The sequence below is a fragment of the Phyllobates terribilis genome, unplaced genomic scaffold (genome assembly GCF_046119375.1).
Source record: "Phyllobates terribilis strain yellow unplaced genomic scaffold, ASM4611937v1 Scaffold_170__1_contigs__length_4071412, whole genome shotgun sequence".
Lineage (NCBI taxonomy): Eukaryota > Metazoa > Chordata > Amphibia > Anura > Dendrobatidae > Phyllobates > Phyllobates terribilis.
Window position 1 is genome coordinate 668,836 of NW_027362930.1, and position 21,370 is coordinate 690,205.

The following is a 21,370-nucleotide window of genomic DNA, read 5'->3' on the forward strand; positions in this document are numbered from 1 at the left end:
ATTGGTTTCAAACTACGGAGCCACCCAAGGATCCTGAAAAGTCCATTTGTGGAGATGAGCTCCTGGACTCCCGTTAAGAAGACATGTTGTCAACCTCTAGATCCCTTACATGCCTGCACTTTTCGGCTTGCTGCTGCTGCAATCCACGCGTTTTAGATCTGCATAACTCCACCTCTTTAAACACAGCACCTTCACCCCCTGCTGTTCCCACCCGCCTCAACACCGTTGGAAGGGAGGAGAACCAATTAAGGCGGGGGGTGGGGTGGAACGAGCAGCTGTCTACCCTTAGCAGGAGGGCTCCTGATTACATACCTCTCCTGCTGCTGCTGCTGCTGGCTGTCCAGCAGCAGACTGAAGGTGGCTGCTGCTGTGCACAGGTATATAAAGGCTCAGAGCCTATTATGACACGCGCAGCCAGCGTTCCATTGCCACATTCCATCTACTGCAGGCAGGATACCTGGCTGGCTGAATGTCGCTGAGAAGCTCACAGAGACCGCCATAAGCAACAGTTTAACAGAATGCCACAGACTAATCAACCAAACTTTTTGGGTTGGGTTCTCTTTTATAGTCTGCAGGCATTAAATGAAAGAAGTCAGTGTTCCAGCAGAAGGAGACAACGTTTCAGAAAAGGCATTGTAGCAAACCAAAAAAGAAATTTTAAGCGCAGCAGAGTAACCAGCGCACATACCTGTTAGCTCAGGTGAGTTTAAAAGGCTGCTGTTGATAACAAGGGCATTTGCTAAATAGATGGTGTGTGTGCAACAATATACTGAAAGGTCAATTATATTGTGCAGCTTATCTCACCACCTGTAGTTATTTAGGTGAAAGCTCCAAAATGCTTGCCTAATATGTCTGTTTATCCAAAAGGAAGTAAAAAGGGAGAGCTAGAAAGATAGCATTGCATCACATTACATGGCAATGCAATGCACAGTTGCTGAAGTTGAACCAAAATGAGCTTGTAATCTGGCTTCTGCAACTTTGAACATGAAAAATCCAATGAGGAGAAGAAAAGCAAAGCCAAAGAGTCCATCCCAAAATCCGACAAACAAGCAAAATGAACAAAAAACATTGAATTCAATTCTTTCTGATTTTAGAAACTGCATTAAAGAAGGGGTGCACCGGTCCTGGAGATACTGCAATACCAGGTCAATGCGTGGAGTGGACAGAGCAAGCTCTTTTTCCATCTCCCTGTTCTAAAAATCCATTTAATATATGGTCCCCAGATAGGGGACGTATCAGATATTAAACTGATAAGAACAGATACTACACTTGATCTTAGCCAAAAGGCCGAGAAGCGATAACCAGAATTGGTTTCAAACTACGGAGCCACCCAAGGATCCTGAAAAGTCCATTTGTGGAGATGAGCTCCTGGACTCCCGTTAAGAAGACATGTTGTCAACCTCTAGATCCCTTACATGCCTGCACTTTTCGGCTTGCTGCTGCTGCAATCCACGCGTTTTAGATCTGCATAACTCCACCTCTTTAAACACAGCACCTTCACCCCCTGCTGTTCCCACCCGCCTCAACACCGTTGGAAGGGAGGAGAACCAATTAAGGCGGGGGGTGGGGTGGAACGAGCAGCTGTCTACCCTTAGCAGGAGGGCTCCTGATTACATACCTCTCCTGCTGCTGCTGCTGCTGGCTGTCCAGCAGCAGACTGAAGGTGGCTGCTGCTGTGCACAGGTATATAAAGGCTCAGAGCCTATTATGACACGCGCAGCCAGCGTTCCATTGCCACATTCCATCTACTGCAGGCAGGATACCTGGCTGGCTGAATGTCGCTGAGAAGCTCACAGAGACCGCCATAAGCAACAGTTTAACAGAATGCCACAGACTAATCAACCAAACTTTTTGGGTTGGGTTCTCTTTTATAGTCTGCAGGCATTAAATGAAAGAAGTCAGTGTTCCAGCAGAAGGAGACAACGTTTCAGAAAAGGCATTGTAGCAAACCAAAAAAGAAATTTTAAGCGCAGCAGAGTAACCAGCGCACATACCTGTTAGCTCAGGTGAGTTTAAAAGGCTGCTGTTGATAACAAGGGCATTTGCTAAATAGATGGTGTGTGTGCAACAATATACTGAAAGGTCAATTATGTTGTGCAGCTTATCTCACCACCTGTAGTTATTTAGGTGAAAGCTCCAAAATGCTTGCCTAATATGTCTGTTTATCCAAAAGGAAGTAAAAAGGGAGAGCTAGAAAGATAGCATTGCATGACATTACATGGCAATGCAATGCACAGTTGCTGAAGTTGAACCAAAATGAGCTTGTAATCTGGCTTCTGCAACTTTGAACATGAAAAATCCAATGAGGAGAAGAAAAGCAAAGCCAAAGAGTCCATCCCAAAATCCGACAAACAAGCAAAATGAACAAAAAACATTGAATTCAATTCTTTCTGATTTTAGAAACTGCATTAAAGAAGGGGTGCACCGGTCCTGGAGATACTGCAATACCAGGTCAATGCGTGGAGTGGACAGAGCAAGCTCTTTTTCCATCTCCCTGTTCTAAAAATCCATTTAATATATGGTCCCCAGATAGGGGACGTATCAGATATTAAACTGATAAGAACAGATACTACACTTGATCTTAGCCAAAAGGCCGAGAAGCGATAACCAGAATTGGTTTCAAACTACGGAGCCACCCAAGGATCCTGAAAAGTCCATTTGTGGAGATGAGCTCCTGGACTCCCGTTAAGAAGACATGTTGTCAACCTCTAGATCCCTTACATGCCTGCACTTTTCGGCTTGCTGCTGCTGCAATCCACGCGTTTTAGATCTGCATAACTCCACCTCTTTAAACACAGCACCTTCACCCCCTGCTGTTCCCACCCGCCTCAACACCGTTGGAAGGGAGGAGAACCAATTAAGGCGGGGGGTGGGGTGGAACGAGCAGCTGTCTACCCTTAGCAGGAGGGCTCCTGATTACATACCTCTCCTGCTGCTGCTGCTGCTGGCTGTCCAGCAGCAGACTGAAGGTGGCTGCTGCTGTGCACAGGTATATAAAGGCTCAGAGCCTATTATGACACGCGCAGCCAGCGTTCCATTGCCACATTCCATCTACTGCAGGCAGGATACCTGGCTGGCTGAATGTCGCTGAGAAGCTCACAGAGACCGCCATAAGCAACAGTTTAACAGAATGCCACAGACTAATCAACCAAACTTTTTGGGTTGGGTTCTCTTTTATAGTCTGCAGGCATTAAATGAAAGAAGTCAGTGTTCCAGCAGAAGGAGACAACGTTTCAGAAAAGGCATTGTAGCAAACCAAAAAAGAAATTTTAAGCGCAGCAGAGTAACCAGCGCACATACCTGTTAGCTCAGGTGAGTTTAAAAGGCTGCTGTTGATAACAAGGGCATTTGCTAAATAGATGGTGTGTGTGCAACAATATACTGAAAGGTCAATTATATTGTGCAGCTTATCTCACCACCTGTAGTTATTTAGGTGAAAGCTCCAAAATGCTTGCCTAATATGTCTGTTTATCCAAAAGGAAGTAAAAAGGGAGAGCTAGAAAGATAGCATTGCATCACATTACATGGCAATGCAATGCACAGTTGCTGAAGTTGAACCAAAATGAGCTTGTAATCTGGCTTCTGCAACTTTGAACATGAAAAATCCAATGAGGAGAAGAAAAGCAAAGCCAAAGAGTCCATCCCAAAATCCGACAAACAAGCAAAATGAACAAAAAACATTGAATTCAATTCTTTCTGATTTTAGAAACTGCATTAAAGAAGGGGTGCACCGGTCCTGGAGATACTGCAATACCAGGTCAATGCGTGGAGTGGACAGAGCAAGCTCTTTTTCCATCTCCCTGTTCTAAAAATCCATTTAATATATGGTCCCCAGATAGGGGACGTATCAGATATTAAACTGATAAGAACAGATACTACACTTGATCTTAGCCAAAAGGCCGAGAAGCGATAACCAGAATTGGTTTCAAACTACGGAGCCACCCAAGGATCCTGAAAAGTCCATTTGTGGAGATGAGCTCCTGGACTCCCGTTAAGAAGACATGTTGTCAACCTCTAGATCCCTTACATGCCTGCACTTTTCGGCTTGCTGCTGCTGCAATCCACGCGTTTTAGATCTGCATAACTCCACCTCTTTAAACACAGCACCTTCACCCCCTGCTGTTCCCACCCGCCTCAACACCGTTGGAAGGGAGGAGAACCAATTAAGGCGGGGGGTGGGGTGGAACGAGCAGCTGTCTACCCTTAGCAGGAGGGCTCCTGATTACATACCTCTCCTGCTGCTGCTGCTGCTGGCTGTCCAGCAGCAGACTGAAGGTGGCTGCTGCTGTGCACAGGTATATAAAGGCTCAGAGCCTATTATGACACGCGCAGCCAGCGTTCCATTGCCACATTCCATCTACTGCAGGCAGGATACCTGGCTGGCTGAATGTCGCTGAGAAGCTCACAGAGACCGCCATAAGCAACAGTTTAACAGAATGCCACAGACTAATCAACCAAACTTTTTGGGTTGGGTTCTCTTTTATAGTCTGCAGGCATTAAATGAAAGAAGTCAGTGTTCCAGCAGAAGGAGACAACGTTTCAGAAAAGGCATTGTAGCAAACCAAAAAAGAAATTTTAAGCGCAGCAGAGTAACCAGCGCACATACCTGTTAGCTCAGGTGAGTTTAAAAGGCTGCTGTTGATAACAAGGGCATTTGCTAAATAGATGGTGTGTGTGCAACAATATACTGAAAGGTCAATTATGTTGTGCAGCTTATCTCACCACCTGTAGTTATTTAGGTGAAAGCTCCAAAATGCTTGCCTAATATGTCTGTTTATCCAAAAGGAAGTAAAAAGGGAGAGCTAGAAAGATAGCATTGCATGACATTACATGGCAATGCAATGCACAGTTGCTGAAGTTGAACCAAAATGAGCTTGTAATCTGGCTTCTGCAACTTTGAACATGAAAAATCCAATGAGGAGAAGAAAAGCAAAGCCAAAGAGTCCATCCCAAAATCCGACAAACAAGCAAAATGAACAAAAAACATTGAATTCAATTCTTTCTGATTTTAGAAACTGCATTAAAGAAGGGGTGCACCGGTCCTGGAGATACTGCAATACCAGGTCAATGCGTGGAGTGGACAGAGCAAGCTCTTTTTCCATCTCCCTGTTCTAAAAATCCATTTAATATATGGTCCCCAGATAGGGGACGTATCAGATATTAAACTGATAAGAACAGATACTACACTTGATCTTAGCCAAAAGGCCGAGAAGCGATAACCAGAATTGGTTTCAAACTACGGAGCCACCCAAGGATCCTGAAAAGTCCATTTGTGGAGATGAGCTCCTGGACTCCCGTTAAGAAGACATGTTGTCAACCTCTAGATCCCTTACATGCCTGCACTTTTCGGCTTGCTGCTGCTGCAATCCACGCGTTTTAGATCTGCATAACTCCACCTCTTTAAACACAGCACCTTCACCCCCTGCTGTTCCCACCCGCCTCAACACCGTTGGAAGGGAGGAGAACCAATTAAGGCGGGGGGTGGGGTGGAACGAGCAGCTGTCTACCCTTAGCAGGAGGGCTCCTGATTACATACCTCTCCTGCTGCTGCTGCTGCTGGCTGTCCAGCAGCAGACTGAAGGTGGCTGCTGCTGTGCACAGGTATATAAAGGCTCAGAGCCTATTATGACACGCGCAGCCAGCGTTCCATTGCCACATTCCATCTACTGCAGGCAGGATACCTGGCTGGCTGAATGTCGCTGAGAAGCTCACAGAGACCGCCATAAGCAACAGTTTAACAGAATGCCACAGACTAATCAACCAAACTTTTTGGGTTGGGTTCTCTTTTATAGTCTGCAGGCATTAAATGAAAGAAGTCAGTGTTCCAGCAGAAGGAGACAACGTTTCAGAAAAGGCATTGTAGCAAACCAAAAAAGAAATTTTAAGCGCAGCAGAGTAACCAGCGCACATACCTGTTAGCTCAGGTGAGTTTAAAAGGCTGCTGTTGATAACAAGGGCATTTGCTAAATAGATGGTGTGTGTGCAACAATATACTGAAAGGTCAATTATATTGTGCAGCTTATCTCACCACCTGTAGTTATTTAGGTGAAAGCTCCAAAATGCTTGCCTAATATGTCTGTTTATCCAAAAGGAAGTAAAAAGGGAGAGCTAGAAAGATAGCATTGCATCACATTACATGGCAATGCAATGCACAGTTGCTGAAGTTGAACCAAAATGAGCTTGTAATCTGGCTTCTGCAACTTTGAACATGAAAAATCCAATGAGGAGAAGAAAAGCAAAGCCAAAGAGTCCATCCCAAAATCCGACAAACAAGCAAAATGAACAAAAAACATTGAATTCAATTCTTTCTGATTTTAGAAACTGCATTAAAGAAGGGGTGCACCGGTCCTGGAGATACTGCAATACCAGGTCAATGCGTGGAGTGGACAGAGCAAGCTCTTTTTCCATCTCCCTGTTCTAAAAATCCATTTAATATATGGTCCCCAGATAGGGGACGTATCAGATATTAAACTGATAAGAACAGATACTACACTTGATCTTAGCCAAAAGGCCGAGAAGCGATAACCAGAATTGGTTTCAAACTACGGAGCCACCCAAGGATCCTGAAAAGTCCATTTGTGGAGATGAGCTCCTGGACTCCCGTTAAGAAGACATGTTGTCAACCTCTAGATCCCTTACATGCCTGCACTTTTCGGCTTGCTGCTGCTGCAATCCACGCGTTTTAGATCTGCATAACTCCACCTCTTTAAACACAGCACCTTCACCCCCTGCTGTTCCCACCCGCCTCAACACCGTTGGAAGGGAGGAGAACCAATTAAGGCGGGGGGTGGGGTGGAACGAGCAGCTGTCTACCCTTAGCAGGAGGGCTCCTGATTACATACCTCTCCTGCTGCTGCTGCTGCTGGCTGTCCAGCAGCAGACTGAAGGTGGCTGCTGCTGTGCACAGGTATATAAAGGCTCAGAGCCTATTATGACACGCGCAGCCAGCGTTCCATTGCCACATTCCATCTACTGCAGGCAGGATACCTGGCTGGCTGAATGTCGCTGAGAAGCTCACAGAGACCGCCATAAGCAACAGTTTAACAGAATGCCACAGACTAATCAACCAAACTTTTTGGGTTGGGTTCTCTTTTATAGTCTGCAGGCATTAAATGAAAGAAGTCAGTGTTCCAGCAGAAGGAGACAACGTTTCAGAAAAGGCATTGTAGCAAACCAAAAAAGAAATTTTAAGCGCAGCAGAGTAACCAGCGCACATACCTGTTAGCTCAGGTGAGTTTAAAAGGCTGCTGTTGATAACAAGGGCATTTGCTAAATAGATGGTGTGTGTGCAACAATATACTGAAAGGTCAATTATATTGTGCAGCTTATCTCACCACCTGTAGTTATTTAGGTGAAAGCTCCAAAATGCTTGCCTAATATGTCTGTTTATCCAAAAGGAAGTAAAAAGGGAGAGCTAGAAAGATAGCATTGCATCACATTACATGGCAATGCAATGCACAGTTGCTGAAGTTGAACCAAAATGAGCTTGTAATCTGGCTTCTGCAACTTTGAACATGAAAAATCCAATGAGGAGAAGAAAAGCAAAGCCAAAGAGTCCATCCCAAAATCCGACAAACAAGCAAAATGAACAAAAAACATTGAATTCAATTCTTTCTGATTTTAGAAACTGCATTAAAGAAGGGGTGCACCGGTCCTGGAGATACTGCAATACCAGGTCAATGCGTGGAGTGGACAGAGCAAGCTCTTTTTCCATCTCCCTGTTCTAAAAATCCATTTAATATATGGTCCCCAGATAGGGGACGTATCAGATATTAAACTGATAAGAACAGATTTTTTTTTTTATCGAAAGCCCGAATTCGTGTACAAAACCCGAGTGCGCTTAAAAAAGTGACAAGTGCCACAAAAAAAGTGCACTAGGATGCTGGTCTTCTTGAAACCCTCTCCAAAAGGAGAAGGGTCCCCCAAACCATTCCCCGTCCCTCCGAGCCAAAAGGCCACAGCGAGGAACAGGGACAAAAAGCCACCTCCAGCCGAAGCCAGAGGCGACCCAATCTTACCCCCAGCACCTGCCCGAGTTCTCACCCGAGCAAGGCACTGGGAGCCAAAGACTGTGCTCCCCTCCCGGAAGAGGGGAGCCAACAACGCTCTCCTCCCGAAAGAGGAGAGCCAGGGGGGTTCAGGGGGGAGCGGAACCTGATGGCCACACACTCCCCCCCTAGACCTGCCAAGAGAGGAACCCGTAAGGGAACCGCATCCCGACAAAATCCTAGTAGGACGTGACACACGTGAATAAGTGGACACACAGTGACAAAGAAATTAAATAAATAGTGAAGGTTTCACAGTATAATACTGCCCGGACCTTCGACCGGGAATTGAAAAATTCCCCATCCTAAGGCCAGAAGGCCCGGAATAAGGGTGTGTGCGAAGAAAGAAAATTTGAAGTGCTTGTGCAAATGTGCCATAAACTCAAGTGGGGTTCCCAATCCCAGTGAGTTAAGGCACCCCAGGGTCACCACTCCTGGGGCACTTCACACTTCGGGCTTTCGATCTTCCCCGGCCCAATGGCGTCGATCCTGGGGGGCCATGCTTTCCACCAGATGACTATATTAGCCACCTGGCGTACTAACAAGCGCCTAAACCCCAGTGTGCATAATGTATCAATCTACTAGGGCGGCCAACATCCAAAACCGCCTTTTCGAAAGATACTACACTTGATCTTAGCCAAAAGGCCGAGAAGCGATAACCAGAATTGGTTTCAAACTACGGAGCCACCCAAGGATCCTGAAAAGTCCATTTGTGGAGATGAGCTCCTGGACTCCCGTTAAGAAGACATGTTGTCAACCTCTAGATCCCTTACATGCCTGCACTTTTCGGCTTGCTGCTGCTGCAATCCACGCGTTTTAGATCTGCATAACTCCACCTCTTTAAACACAGCACCTTCACCCCCTGCTGTTCCCACCCGCCTCAACACCGTTGGAAGGGAGGAGAACCAATTAAGGCGGGGGGTGGGGTGGAACGAGCAGCTGTCTACCCTTAGCAGGAGGGCTCCTGATTACATACCTCTCCTGCTGCTGCTGCTGCTGGCTGTCCAGCAGCAGACTGAAGGTGGCTGCTGCTGTGCACAGGTATATAAAGGCTCAGAGCCTATTATGACACGCGCAGCCAGCGTTCCATTGCCACATTCCATCTACTGCAGGCAGGATACCTGGCTGGCTGAATGTCGCTGAGAAGCTCACAGAGACCGCCATAAGCAACAGTTTAACAGAATGCCACAGACTAATCAACCAAACTTTTTGGGTTGGGTTCTCTTTTATAGTCTGCAGGCATTAAATGAAAGAAGTCAGTGTTCCAGCAGAAGGAGACAACGTTTCAGAAAAGGCATTGTAGCAAACCAAAAAAGAAATTTTAAGCGCAGCAGAGTAACCAGCGCACATACCTGTTAGCTCAGGTGAGTTTAAAAGGCTGCTGTTGATAACAAGGGCATTTGCTAAATAGATGGTGTGTGTGCAACAATATACTGAAAGGTCAATTATATTGTGCAGCTTATCTCACCACCTGTAGTTATTTAGGTGAAAGCTCCAAAATGCTTGCCTAATATGTCTGTTTATCCAAAAGGAAGTAAAAAGGGAGAGCTAGAAAGATAGCATTGCATCACATTACATGGCAATGCAATGCACAGTTGCTGAAGTTGAACCAAAATGAGCTTGTAATCTGGCTTCTGCAACTTTGAACATGAAAAATCCAATGAGGAGAAGAAAAGCAAAGCCAAAGAGTCCATCCCAAAATCCGACAAACAAGCAAAATGAACAAAAAACATTGAATTCAATTCTTTCTGATTTTAGAAACTGCATTAAAGAAGGGGTGCACCGGTCCTGGAGATACTGCAATACCAGGTCAATGCGTGGAGTGGACAGAGCAAGCTCTTTTTCCATCTCCCTGTTCTAAAAATCCATTTAATATATGGTCCCCAGATAGGGGACGTATCAGATATTAAACTGATAAGAACAGATACTACACTTGATCTTAGCCAAAAGGCCGAGAAGCGATAACCAGAATTGGTTTCAAACTACGGAGCCACCCAAGGATCCTGAAAAGTCCATTTGTGGAGATGAGCTCCTGGACTCCCGTTAAGAAGACATGTTGTCAACCTCTAGATCCCTTACATGCCTGCACTTTTCGGCTTGCTGCTGCTGCAATCCACGCGTTTTAGATCTGCATAACTCCACCTCTTTAAACACAGCACCTTCACCCCCTGCTGTTCCCACCCGCCTCAACACCGTTGGAAGGGAGGAGAACCAATTAAGGCGGGGGGTGGGGTGGAACGAGCAGCTGTCTACCCTTAGCAGGAGGGCTCCTGATTACATACCTCTCCTGCTGCTGCTGCTGCTGGCTGTCCAGCAGCAGACTGAAGGTGGCTGCTGCTGTGCACAGGTATATAAAGGCTCAGAGCCTATTATGACACGCGCAGCCAGCGTTCCATTGCCACATTCCATCTACTGCAGGCAGGATACCTGGCTGGCTGAATGTCGCTGAGAAGCTCACAGAGACCGCCATAAGCAACAGTTTAACAGAATGCCACAGACTAATCAACCAAACTTTTTGGGTTGGGTTCTCTTTTATAGTCTGCAGGCATTAAATGAAAGAAGTCAGTGTTCCAGCAGAAGGAGACAACGTTTCAGAAAAGGCATTGTAGCAAACCAAAAAAGAAATTTTAAGCGCAGCAGAGTAACCAGCGCACATACCTGTTAGCTCAGGTGAGTTTAAAAGGCTGCTGTTGATAACAAGGGCATTTGCTAAATAGATGGTGTGTGTGCAACAATATACTGAAAGGTCAATTATATTGTGCAGCTTATCTCACCACCTGTAGTTATTTAGGTGAAAGCTCCAAAATGCTTGCCTAATATGTCTGTTTATCCAAAAGGAAGTAAAAAGGGAGAGCTAGAAAGATAGCATTGCATCACATTACATGGCAATGCAATGCACAGTTGCTGAAGTTGAACCAAAATGAGCTTGTAATCTGGCTTCTGCAACTTTGAACATGAAAAATCCAATGAGGAGAAGAAAAGCAAAGCCAAAGAGTCCATCCCAAAATCCGACAAACAAGCAAAATGAACAAAAAACATTGAATTCAATTCTTTCTGATTTTAGAAACTGCATTAAAGAAGGGGTGCACCGGTCCTGGAGATACTGCAATACCAGGTCAATGCGTGGAGTGGACAGAGCAAGCTCTTTTTCCATCTCCCTGTTCTAAAAATCCATTTAATATATGGTCCCCAGATAGGGGACGTATCAGATATTAAACTGATAAGAACAGATACTACACTTGATCTTAGCCAAAAGGCCGAGAAGCGATAACCAGAATTGGTTTCAAACTACGGAGCCACCCAAGGATCCTGAAAAGTCCATTTGTGGAGATGAGCTCCTGGACTCCCGTTAAGAAGACATGTTGTCAACCTCTAGATCCCTTACATGCCTGCACTTTTCGGCTTGCTGCTGCTGCAATCCACGCGTTTTAGATCTGCATAACTCCACCTCTTTAAACACAGCACCTTCACCCCCTGCTGTTCCCACCCGCCTCAACACCGTTGGAAGGGAGGAGAACCAATTAAGGCGGGGGGTGGGGTGGAACGAGCAGCTGTCTACCCTTAGCAGGAGGGCTCCTGATTACATACCTCTCCTGCTGCTGCTGCTGCTGGCTGTCCAGCAGCAGACTGAAGGTGGCTGCTGCTGTGCACAGGTATATAAAGGCTCAGAGCCTATTATGACACGCGCAGCCAGCGTTCCATTGCCACATTCCATCTACTGCAGGCAGGATACCTGGCTGGCTGAATGTCGCTGAGAAGCTCACAGAGACTGCCATAAGCAACAGTTTAACAGAATGCCACAGACTAATCAACCAAACTTTTTGGGTTGGGTTCTCTTTTATAGTCTGCAGGCATTAAATGAAAGAAGTCAGTGTTCCAGCAGAAGGAGACAACATTTCAGAAAAGGCATTGTAGCAAACCAAAAAAGAAATTTTAAGCGCAGCAGAGTAACCAGCGCACATACCTGTTAGCTCAGGTGAGTTTAAAAGGCTGCTGTTGATAACAAGGGCATTTGCTAAATAGATGGTGTGTGTGCAACAATATACTGAAAGGTCAATTATATTGTGCAGCTTATCTCACCACCTGTAGTTATTTAGGTGAAAGCTCCAAAATGCTTGCCTAATATGTCTGTTTATCCAAAAGGAAGTAAAAAGGGAGAGCTAGAAAGATAGCATTGCATCACATTACATGGCAATGCAATGCACAGTTGCTGAAGTTGAACCAAAATGAGCTTGTAATCTGGCTTCTGCAACTTTGAACATGAAAAATCCAATGAGGAGAAGAAAAGCAAAGCCAAAGAGTCCATCCCAAAATCCGACAAACAAGCAAAATGAACAAAAAACATTGAATTCAATTCTTTCTGATTTTAGAAACTGCATTAAAGAAGGGGTGCACCGGTCCTGGAGATACTGCAATACCAGGTCAATGCGTGGAGTGGACAGAGCAAGCTCTTTTTCCATCTCCCTGTTCTAAAAATCCATTTAATATATGGTCCCCAGATAGGGGACGTATCAGATATTAAACTGATAAGAACAGATACTACACTTGATCTTAGCCAAAAGGCCGAGAAGCGATAACCAGAATTGGTTTCAAACTACGGAGCCACCCAAGGATCCTGAAAAGTCCATTTGTGGAGATGAGCTCCTGGACTCCCGTTAAGAAGACATGTTGTCAACCTCTAGATCCCTTACATGCCTGCACTTTTCGGCTTGCTGCTGCTGCAATCCACGCGTTTTAGATCTGCATAACTCCACCTCTTTAAACACAGCACCTTCACCCCCTGCTGTTCCCACCCGCCTCAACACCGTTGGAAGGGAGGAGAACCAATTAAGGCGGGGGGTGGGGTGGAACGAGCAGCTGTCTACCCTTAGCAGGAGGGCTCCTGATTACATACCTCTCCTGCTGCTGCTGCTGCTGGCTGTCCAGCAGCAGACTGAAGGTGGCTGCTGCTGTGCACAGGTATATAAAGGCTCAGAGCCTATTATGACACGCGCAGCCAGCGTTCCATTGCCACATTCCATCTACTGCAGGCAGGATACCTGGCTGGCTGAATGTCGCTGAGAAGCTCACAGAGACCGACATAAGCAACAGTTTAACAGAATGCCACAGACTAATCAACCAAACTTTTTGGGTTGGGTTCTCTTTTATAGTCTGCAGGCATTAAATGAAAGAAGTCAGTGTTCCAGCAGAAGGAGACAACGTTTCAGAAAAGGCATTGTAGCAAACCAAAAAAGAAATTTTAAGCGCAGCAGAGTAACCAGCGCACATACCTGTTAGCTCAGGTGAGTTTAAAAGGCTGCTGTTGATAACAAGGGCATTTGCTAAATAGATGGTGTGTGTGCAACAATATACTGAAAGGTCAATTATATTGTGCAGCTTATCTCACCACCTGTAGTTATTTAGGTGAAAGCTCCAAAATGCTTGCCTAATATGTCTGTTTATCCAAAAGGAAGTAAAAAGGGAGAGCTAGAAAGATAGCATTGCATCACATTACATGGCAATGCAATGCACAGTTGCTGAAGTTGAACCAAAATGAGCTTGTAATCTGGCTTCTGCAACTTTGCACATGAAAAATCCAATGAGGAGAAGAAAAGCAAAGCCAAAGAGTCCATCCCAAAATCCGACAAACAAGCAAAATGAACAAAAAACATTGAATTCAATTCTTTCTGATTTTAGAAACTGCATTAAAGAAGGGGTGCACCGGTCCTGGAGATACTGCAATACCAGGTCAATGCGTGGAGTGGACAAAGCAAGCTCTTTTTCCATCTCCCTGTTCTAAAAATCCATTTAATATATGGTCCCCAGATAGGGGACGTATCAGATATTAAACTGATAAGAACAGATACTACACTTGATCTTAGCCAAAAGGCCGAGAAGCGATAACCAGAATTGGTTTCAAACTACGGAGCCACCCAAGGATCCTGAAAAGTCCATTTGTGGAGATGAGCTCCTGGACTCCCGTTAAGAAGACATGTTGTCAACCTCTAGATCCCTTACATGCCTGCACTTTTCGGCTTGCTGCTGCTGCAATCCACGCGTTTTAGATCTGCATAACTCCACCTCTTTAAACACAGCACCTTCACCCCCTGCTGTTCCCACCCGCCTCAACACCGTTGGAAGGGAGGAGAACCAATTAAGGCGGGGGGTGGGGTGGAACGAGCAGCTGTCTACCCTTAGCAGGAGGGCTCCTGATTACATACCTCTCCTGCTGCTGCTGCTGCTGGCTGTCCAGCAGCAGACTGAAGGTGGCTGCTGCTGTGCACAGGTATATAAAGGCTCAGAGCCTATTATGACACGCGCAGCCAGCGTTCCATTGCCACATTCCATCTACTGCAGGTAGGATACCTGGCTGGCTGAATGTCGCTGAGAAGCTCACAGAGACCGCCATAAGCAACAGTTTAACAGAATGCCACAGACTAATCAACCAAACTTTTTGGGTTGGGTTCTCTTTTATAGTCTGCAGGCATTAAATGAAAGAAGTCAGTGTTCCAGCAGAAGGAGACAACGTTTCAGAAAAGGCATTGTAGCAAACCAAAAAAGAAATTTTAAGCGCAGCAGAGTAACCAGCGCACATACCTGTTAGCTCAGGTGAGTTTAAAAGGCTGCTGTTGATAACAAGGGCATTTGCTAAATAGATGGTGTGTGTGCAACAATATACTGAAAGGTCAATTATATTGTGCAGCTTATCTCACCACCTGTAGTTATTTAGGTGAAAGCTCCAAAATGCTTGCCTAATATGTCTGTTTATCCAAAAGGAAGTAAAAAGGGAGAGCTAGAAAGATAGCATTGCATCACATTACATGGCAATGCAATGCACAGTTGCTGAAGTTGAACCAAAATGAGCTTGTAATCTGGCTTCTGCAACTTTGAACATGAAAAATCCAATGAGGAGAAGAAAAGCAAAGCCAAAGAGTCCATCCCAAAATCCGACAAACAAGCAAAATGAACAAAAAACATTGAATTCAATTCTTTCTGATTTTAGAAACTGCATTAAAGAAGGGGTGCACCGGTCCTGGAGATACTGCAATACCAGGTCAATGCGTGGAGTGGACAGAGCAAGCTCTTTTTCCATCTCCCTGTTCTAAAAATCCATTTAATATATGGTCCCCAGATAGGGGACGTATCAGATATTAAACTGATAAGAACAGATACTACACTTGATCTTAGCCAAAAGGCCGAGAAGCGATAACCAGAATTGGTTTCAAACTACGGAGCCACCCAAGGATCCTGAAAAGTCCATTTGTGGAGATGAGCTCCTGGACTCCCGTTAAGAAGACATGTTGTCAACCTCTAGATCCCTTACATGCCTGCACTTTTCGGCTTGCTGCTGCTGCAATCCACGCGTTTTAGATCTGCATAACTCCACCTCTTTAAACACAGCACCTTCACCCCCTGCTGTTCCCACCCACCTCAACACCGTTGGAAGGGAGGAGAACCAATTAAGGCGGGGGGTGGGGTGGAACGAGCAGCTGTCTACCCTTAGCAGGAGGGCTCCTGATTACATACCTCTCCTGCTGCTGCTGCTGCTGGCTGTCCAGCAGCAGACTGAAGGTGGCTGCTGCTGTGCACAGGTATATAAAGGCTCAGAGCCTATTATGACACGCGCAGCCAGCGTTCCATTGCCACATTCCATCTACTGCAGGCAGGATACCTGGCTGGCTGAATGTCGCTGAGAAGCTCACAGAGACCGCCATAAGCTTCAGTTTAACAGAATGCCACAGACTAATCAACCAAACTTTTTGGGTTGGGTTCTCTTTTATAGTCTGCAGGCATTAAATGAAAGAAGTCAGTGTTCCAGCAGAAGGAGACAACGTTTCAGAAAAGGCATTGTAGCAAACCAAAAAAGAAATTTTAAGCGCAGCAGAGTAACCAGCGCACATACCTGTTAGCTCAGGTGAGTTTAAAAGGCTGCTGTTGATAACAAGGGCATTTGCTAAATAGATGGTGTGTGTGCAACAATATACTGAAAGGTCAATTATATTGTGCAGCTTATCTCACCACCTGTAGTTATTTAGGTGAAAGCTCCAAAATGCTTGCCTAATATGTCTGTTTATCCAAAAGGAAGTAAAAAGGGAGAGCTAGAAAGATAGCATTGCATCACATTACATGGCAATGCAATGCACAGTTGCTGAAGTTGAACCAAAATGAGCTTGTAATCTGGCTTCTGCAACTTTGAACATGAAAAATCCAATGAGGAGAAGAAAAGCAAAGCCAAAGAGTCCATCCCAAAATCCGACAAACAAGCAAAATGAACAAAAAACATTGAATTCAATTCTTTCTGATTTTAGAAACTGCATTAAAGAAGGGGTGCACCGGTCCTGGAGATACTGCAATACCAGGTCAATGCGTGGAGTGGACAGAGCAAGCTCTTTTTCCATCTCCCTGTTCTAAAAATCCATTTAATATATGGTCCCCAGATAGGGGACGTATCAGATATTAAACTGATAAGAACAGATCAGGTTTCAACATATTTTATTAAGTGCGTAAAAGATGGTTTACAATCAAAAACAACAACACAAACAGTACATTATTAAAACACAGAATTCCACCCATAAAAACCCCATATACGATTGGCATCCCTTCTCCCAATACATTTGACATCCCTCAAGTAATAAATATACATCTGGCTAAAAGCAATTTTAAGACAATCCTTCACAGAAATAGCATCACGTTTAAAAAGTAAAATATTGCGTGCCTTCCAAAGGGCGTCTTTAAAACAGTTAATCATACACCAACATATACAATACTGTTGAGGGGTCGGACATTTAAAAAGGCCATATAAAACATATTCATGGTTAAAATCTCTTAAACCGCAAGTCCATTTTAAAAGAATCCCAACTTTGTGCCAAAGTTCCTGTGCAAATGGGCAATTCCACATAAGGTGCAAGGTGGTTTCGTCATAAACACATGAGTCTCTGGGGCATTTTGCTCTGGCCACCAGGCCTCTCCTGTGTTGAAACTCTCTGGTGGGGAGGCACTGGTGGACCACCATCCATGCGATATCCTTATATCCATTTGCTAAGAATTTCCCGAAGACATTCTTCCAAACTTGCTTCGACCTCTCTTCTGAGAAATTTACTATGGGGGTCACATCTTCATTCCTCCTCAGAAAAGATAAAAGCTTCTTGCGGTCTTTAAAAATGTCCATATTAAAATCACCAAGGCTATAAAATCGAACAGTCTTTTCTAAGATTGCTTGGTGTTTGGGGGGGCATAGTAAAACAGGGGAATTCAACGACAACTTAAACCATCTTTTAAAAATCATCCCACAAGTATATTTTAAAAAATAACTTAGCGCACTATTACCATTAAAATGTTTGAAACAAAAGCAGAAATAATTTAAATACAAATAAATATGTAAGTCGGGGACATCCCTTCCGCCGTTCATTTTATTCTTCCTCATTATTTCTCGCCTTAATTTTTCCATTTTGGAGTTCCATAAAAACATAAAGATCATCCTAGTCATTTTTTTAATTAAAACATCAGAGGGGGGGTACACCATAGCTATGTACAGTATGAGGGGTAACAACACTGATTTTATAATTAAAATTTTCCCCTCCATTGTTAGGGACCTCAAACCCCAAAATGATATTTTCTTTGACATTTTTTCTATGACATTCTCCCAGCTTTGAGTTCCCACATTCTCCTCGTTAAAAACAACTCCAAGAATTTTTACATTGTCTCGTTTTATAGTGAGCTGCGGGAGTTGGGCGGTGTCCCAGGATCCCAAAGTCAGACATTCAGATTTATTTAAATTAAGTTTAAAACCGGATGCCTGGGAAAAAAAATCAATGCGCAACACCGCCCTCCGGAGGGAAGCAGGGTCCACGCACACAACCGTCACGTCATCCATGTAGCCAAAGACTCTCACATCACTGCCACCTCCGCCAGGAACAGGAACCCCTCTAATCACTTTGTCTTTTCTTATTGCGCTCAGCAGGGGCTCCATGGCGCAGATGAACAGGATGGGCGACAAGGGGCATCCCTGCTTCACTCCGGACTCAAGGGGAACTCCATCTGTTAAAAAGCCATTAAGAGAAATTTGACTAAAACAATTTTTATATAAAATCTTAATACAATTTAAAAGCATATTAGGGATACCCATTCTTTTTAAAACTCTAAAAAGAAATCTATGAGAGACTCTATCGAAAGCTTTTTCAAAATCTAGGGCTAAAAGGGCTACATTTTGACCCCGGTCTCTGGAATACCAAATTACATCCCTTAATACGTTTAAAACCTCTGAAATACTTCTGCCTGGTACACTACAAACCTGCTCAGGCTGGATTAGTTTGGCAATGACATTCCTGAGCCGGTTTGCAACCACCTTAGCAAGTACCTTGTAATCAACGTTTAGGAGAGTTATGGGTCTCCAATTCGCTAGAGCACTGCGATCACCTTTTTTATATATCAAAGACACCACTCCTCTCCTCCACGAAAATGGCAACTGTTCAGAAATAAAAACTTCTTTAAAAAGCATAAAAAGGTCCTCTTTTAAAATGTCCCAAAAAGTAAGATAAAACTCTACAGGTAGTCCATCACACCCAGGTGCTTTGCCCTTAGAGAAACTTTTAAAAACATAAAATAATTCCTCTAAAACAATATCGCGTTCTAAAAACTCCTGTTCTGTAAAATTTAACTTAAAATCGAGATCATTAAGAGCATCAGATAAAAAGGACTCATCTATACACTTTTTACTAAAAAGATGCTTATAAAAGTTAAAAGTAGCATTCAACATTCCCTGCATAGATGTTTCACCCTCTAGATTTGTGATCACTTCTCTTTTATCCATGACTTTTTTGAAGAAGAAGCGAGAGCACTTCTCCCCCTCCTCCAAGTGCTGCACTCTAGAGTTAAAAATAATCTCTTTCCCCTTTGTGTCTATGCAGTTCTGAATTTCAGTTTTTAGGCTAGCAATATCATCTCCCACCTCCACCCCTAGCTCTTTGAATTTAAAAAGTGTTTGTAGTTTGGTGTTAAGATCACTAAAACATCTTTTTTTCTCTCTAGCTTTACGTCTCCCTGCTTTTATAAAAAACATTCTGACTTTTTTTTTCAAATTTTCCCACCAGGTTACCATAGGGGCATCAGAAGGTTTTTGTCGCCGCCAGGCTTGATAGGCTTTACCAAAGTCTTGTCGAATCAGAGGGTCCTCCAGCAGGTAAGTACTTAGACGCCAGAGGCCCCTGTTGACCCTCTGTTCATCCCGGTATTCTAGGTGCACCTCCAAGCCCTTATGGTCAGAAAATATATTTGATGTTAAAACACATTTTACAGGGTTAAAATCATCTGATAGGAAAATAAAATCGATCCTGGAGGACACCCCTCTTCCGGACCACGTATAACCAGGGTCCGTCGGCAGGAGTGACCTCCACGCATCGCATAATTTAAAATCAGTTATAAAATCTTTCAATAGATGACATGACTTATCCAATTTGCGTAAAGGGTCACCCCCCGCTCGTTGTTCACTAGCACAAAGACAATTAAAATCACCCCCTACGATCAGGGGAGATGACCCAGTACAGTACAATGGCAATATCCCAAATAAATTAATTCTCTCTTGCTTATCAGGGGGAGCATAAATATTCATTACACGTAGGGTAAAACCATTAAATTTAAAATGCACTAAAACCACTCTGCCTGGTACTATTTCTGTGACAGCATTTACAGTAATATTTCTCCCACGACAGAGGAAGCCCACCCCCGCTGACTTGTTGTCATTGGAGCCAGACCAGATGGAGGGCCCCAGTCTCCAATCTGTCTTGATGTCATTATAATTTAGTGCATGTTGTATCCCGCATTCCTGTAATAAACAAATGTCAAAGTCAGCGGTTTCTAAATACTTGAATAGAGCAGCCCTACGAACTGGGCTCTTTAATGACCTCACATTCAGTGAGACAAGTCTTAATGTCGGCATTCATAGGTCAGGGTGGTGGATCTTCCATGAGGACACCTGACTCAAAGCCCTGTATGTCAAATTGCTCCAGGACATCCGGGCTAGAGGACCCAAACGACTCGATATTCTGTGAGCCGGCGGTTGCCCCCTCGTAGGTCACGGTTCCCAGCCACATTCCAGGAGACGCTGGGGCTTCGACATTCCGTCTCTTTTTCGGGGCAGACTCCACCAGGTCACTGGTACAGTCCTCCTCTTCCTCCACCTCCTCCAGCGGGAGAGACTGGTCCATCAGGATAAGATCACCAACACCGATTCCCTGATGTTCGCCACCTAGAAGCAAAGCCCCCTCATCTGGCTGGCTAATCGCCCTGGAAGATCCTGAGGCCATCGCTGCGTGGTCCCCTGTAGCCAACCACACAGGGGCACCACCCTCCAGCCCAACAGGATCGGTATCGGGAACCATCGACACGGAGGATACCCTCCCAGAAGGAGGACCCCTCCGCTCCGGTCCATGCGAGGTCCGCCCATCGTTAAGGGACTTCGATGCAGGGGCCGCCCCAGAGGGGCCTCCGGCTCCCTGCTCCATCCCAGCCTTCTCGCCCTTCGAACCGCCCTCCGACGCCGGCCCGCCAGTGAAGACCGGCGGGCGCATCGGCTCAGCTGCAGAAGATGCAGCTTCTGCGTAGGTCCTGGTCCTGGTCCTGTTGGGGCATCCTCGGAACATGTGCCCCGCCTCACCACAAAGATTGCATTTCCTCCCAACGGGACAGTCCTTCATTAAATGTCCGTAACAGCTGCAATTATTGCAGCGGTCTACTTTCCTGCCCGTGCAGGACGTTTGGGTATGACCCATTTGTCCACAGTTCCTGCAACATACCGGCATTCCAGGGTAAAATAAGTAGCCTCTGCTCTTACCGATCACAAATGTTGAGGGAGGGTGTAGCATTCCTCCCACTCCGCTTGGGTCCCTCTTTAGACGGGCCATGTACCTCCTCTTGCCGCACCAGAAGCCTACCGCGTTCTTCACAGTGCCCAGGTATCTCAGATCGTCACAATAACGGATAAGGTAGGTCGAGATGTCTGCAGCTTCCACAAAGGGGTTCGGGAAATGCACCACGATAGGGATCTCGTCATAGGCATACAAGAGACAAAAGGTTAGTCCATCCAATTCATCCAAGTAGTTTTTCTCATTTACCTTTTGTACGAGTTGGTGACAGCATCCCTGGCTCTTGAAGGTGATGGTGTAAGTCCCCTTGTACTCATTGTCCTGGAAGCAGAATATGTCTTCCCGCCGAAACTCCAGAACTCCAAGCAGAATCCTATGGCAGATGTAATACAAATTCTTCTCCGTCCTCGATCCTGCTCCAACTTCAATCCTCACGGTGTTCCGCATACGGGCATCACCCGATGAATATGTGAGCGTTGCCGGCAT

General features: G+C 45.1%; 12 non-coding genes and 1 pseudogene across 12 annotated transcripts; all 13 read right to left on the reverse strand.

Annotated features, from left to right (window-relative positions):
- Window positions 1-1,108: 1,108 nt before the first annotated feature.
- Window positions 1,109-1,299, reverse strand: LOC141211956 (U2 spliceosomal RNA). The gene has a single exon (XR_012281778.1). It is a non-coding gene; the product is annotated as a U2 spliceosomal RNA (small nuclear RNA).
- Window positions 1,300-2,414: 1,115 nt separating this feature from the next.
- On the reverse strand, window positions 2,415-2,605 carry LOC141211957 (U2 spliceosomal RNA). Its single transcript, XR_012281779.1, has one exon. It is a non-coding gene; the product is annotated as a U2 spliceosomal RNA (small nuclear RNA).
- Window positions 2,606-3,720: 1,115 nt separating this feature from the next.
- LOC141211959 (U2 spliceosomal RNA) lies at window positions 3,721-3,911 on the reverse strand. Its single transcript, XR_012281781.1, has one exon. It is a non-coding gene; the product is annotated as a U2 spliceosomal RNA (small nuclear RNA).
- A 1,115-nt stretch (window positions 3,912-5,026) lies between these two features.
- On the reverse strand, window positions 5,027-5,217 carry LOC141211960 (U2 spliceosomal RNA). Its single transcript, XR_012281782.1, has one exon. It is a non-coding gene; the product is annotated as a U2 spliceosomal RNA (small nuclear RNA).
- A 1,115-nt stretch (window positions 5,218-6,332) lies between these two features.
- Window positions 6,333-6,523, reverse strand: LOC141211961 (U2 spliceosomal RNA). Its single transcript, XR_012281783.1, has one exon. It is a non-coding gene; the product is annotated as a U2 spliceosomal RNA (small nuclear RNA).
- A 1,115-nt stretch (window positions 6,524-7,638) lies between these two features.
- On the reverse strand, window positions 7,639-7,821 carry LOC141211623 (U2 spliceosomal RNA). The gene has a single exon (XR_012281591.1). It is a non-coding gene; the product is annotated as a U2 spliceosomal RNA (small nuclear RNA).
- Window positions 7,822-8,610: 789 nt separating this feature from the next.
- Window positions 8,611-8,702, reverse strand: LOC141211874 (U2 spliceosomal RNA; annotated as a pseudogene).
- A 1,115-nt stretch (window positions 8,703-9,817) lies between these two features.
- LOC141211962 (U2 spliceosomal RNA) lies at window positions 9,818-10,008 on the reverse strand. The gene has a single exon (XR_012281784.1). It is a non-coding gene; the product is annotated as a U2 spliceosomal RNA (small nuclear RNA).
- A 1,115-nt stretch (window positions 10,009-11,123) lies between these two features.
- On the reverse strand, window positions 11,124-11,314 carry LOC141211964 (U2 spliceosomal RNA). Its single transcript, XR_012281785.1, has one exon. It is a non-coding gene; the product is annotated as a U2 spliceosomal RNA (small nuclear RNA).
- Window positions 11,315-12,429: 1,115 nt separating this feature from the next.
- On the reverse strand, window positions 12,430-12,620 carry LOC141211965 (U2 spliceosomal RNA). Its single transcript, XR_012281786.1, has one exon. It is a non-coding gene; the product is annotated as a U2 spliceosomal RNA (small nuclear RNA).
- A 1,115-nt stretch (window positions 12,621-13,735) lies between these two features.
- On the reverse strand, window positions 13,736-13,926 carry LOC141211459 (U2 spliceosomal RNA). Its single transcript, XR_012281433.1, has one exon. It is a non-coding gene; the product is annotated as a U2 spliceosomal RNA (small nuclear RNA).
- A 1,115-nt stretch (window positions 13,927-15,041) lies between these two features.
- On the reverse strand, window positions 15,042-15,232 carry LOC141211966 (U2 spliceosomal RNA). Its single transcript, XR_012281787.1, has one exon. It is a non-coding gene; the product is annotated as a U2 spliceosomal RNA (small nuclear RNA).
- A 1,115-nt stretch (window positions 15,233-16,347) lies between these two features.
- LOC141211675 (U2 spliceosomal RNA) lies at window positions 16,348-16,537 on the reverse strand. The gene has a single exon (XR_012281629.1). It is a non-coding gene; the product is annotated as a U2 spliceosomal RNA (small nuclear RNA).
- Window positions 16,538-21,370: the final 4,833 nt, after the last annotated feature.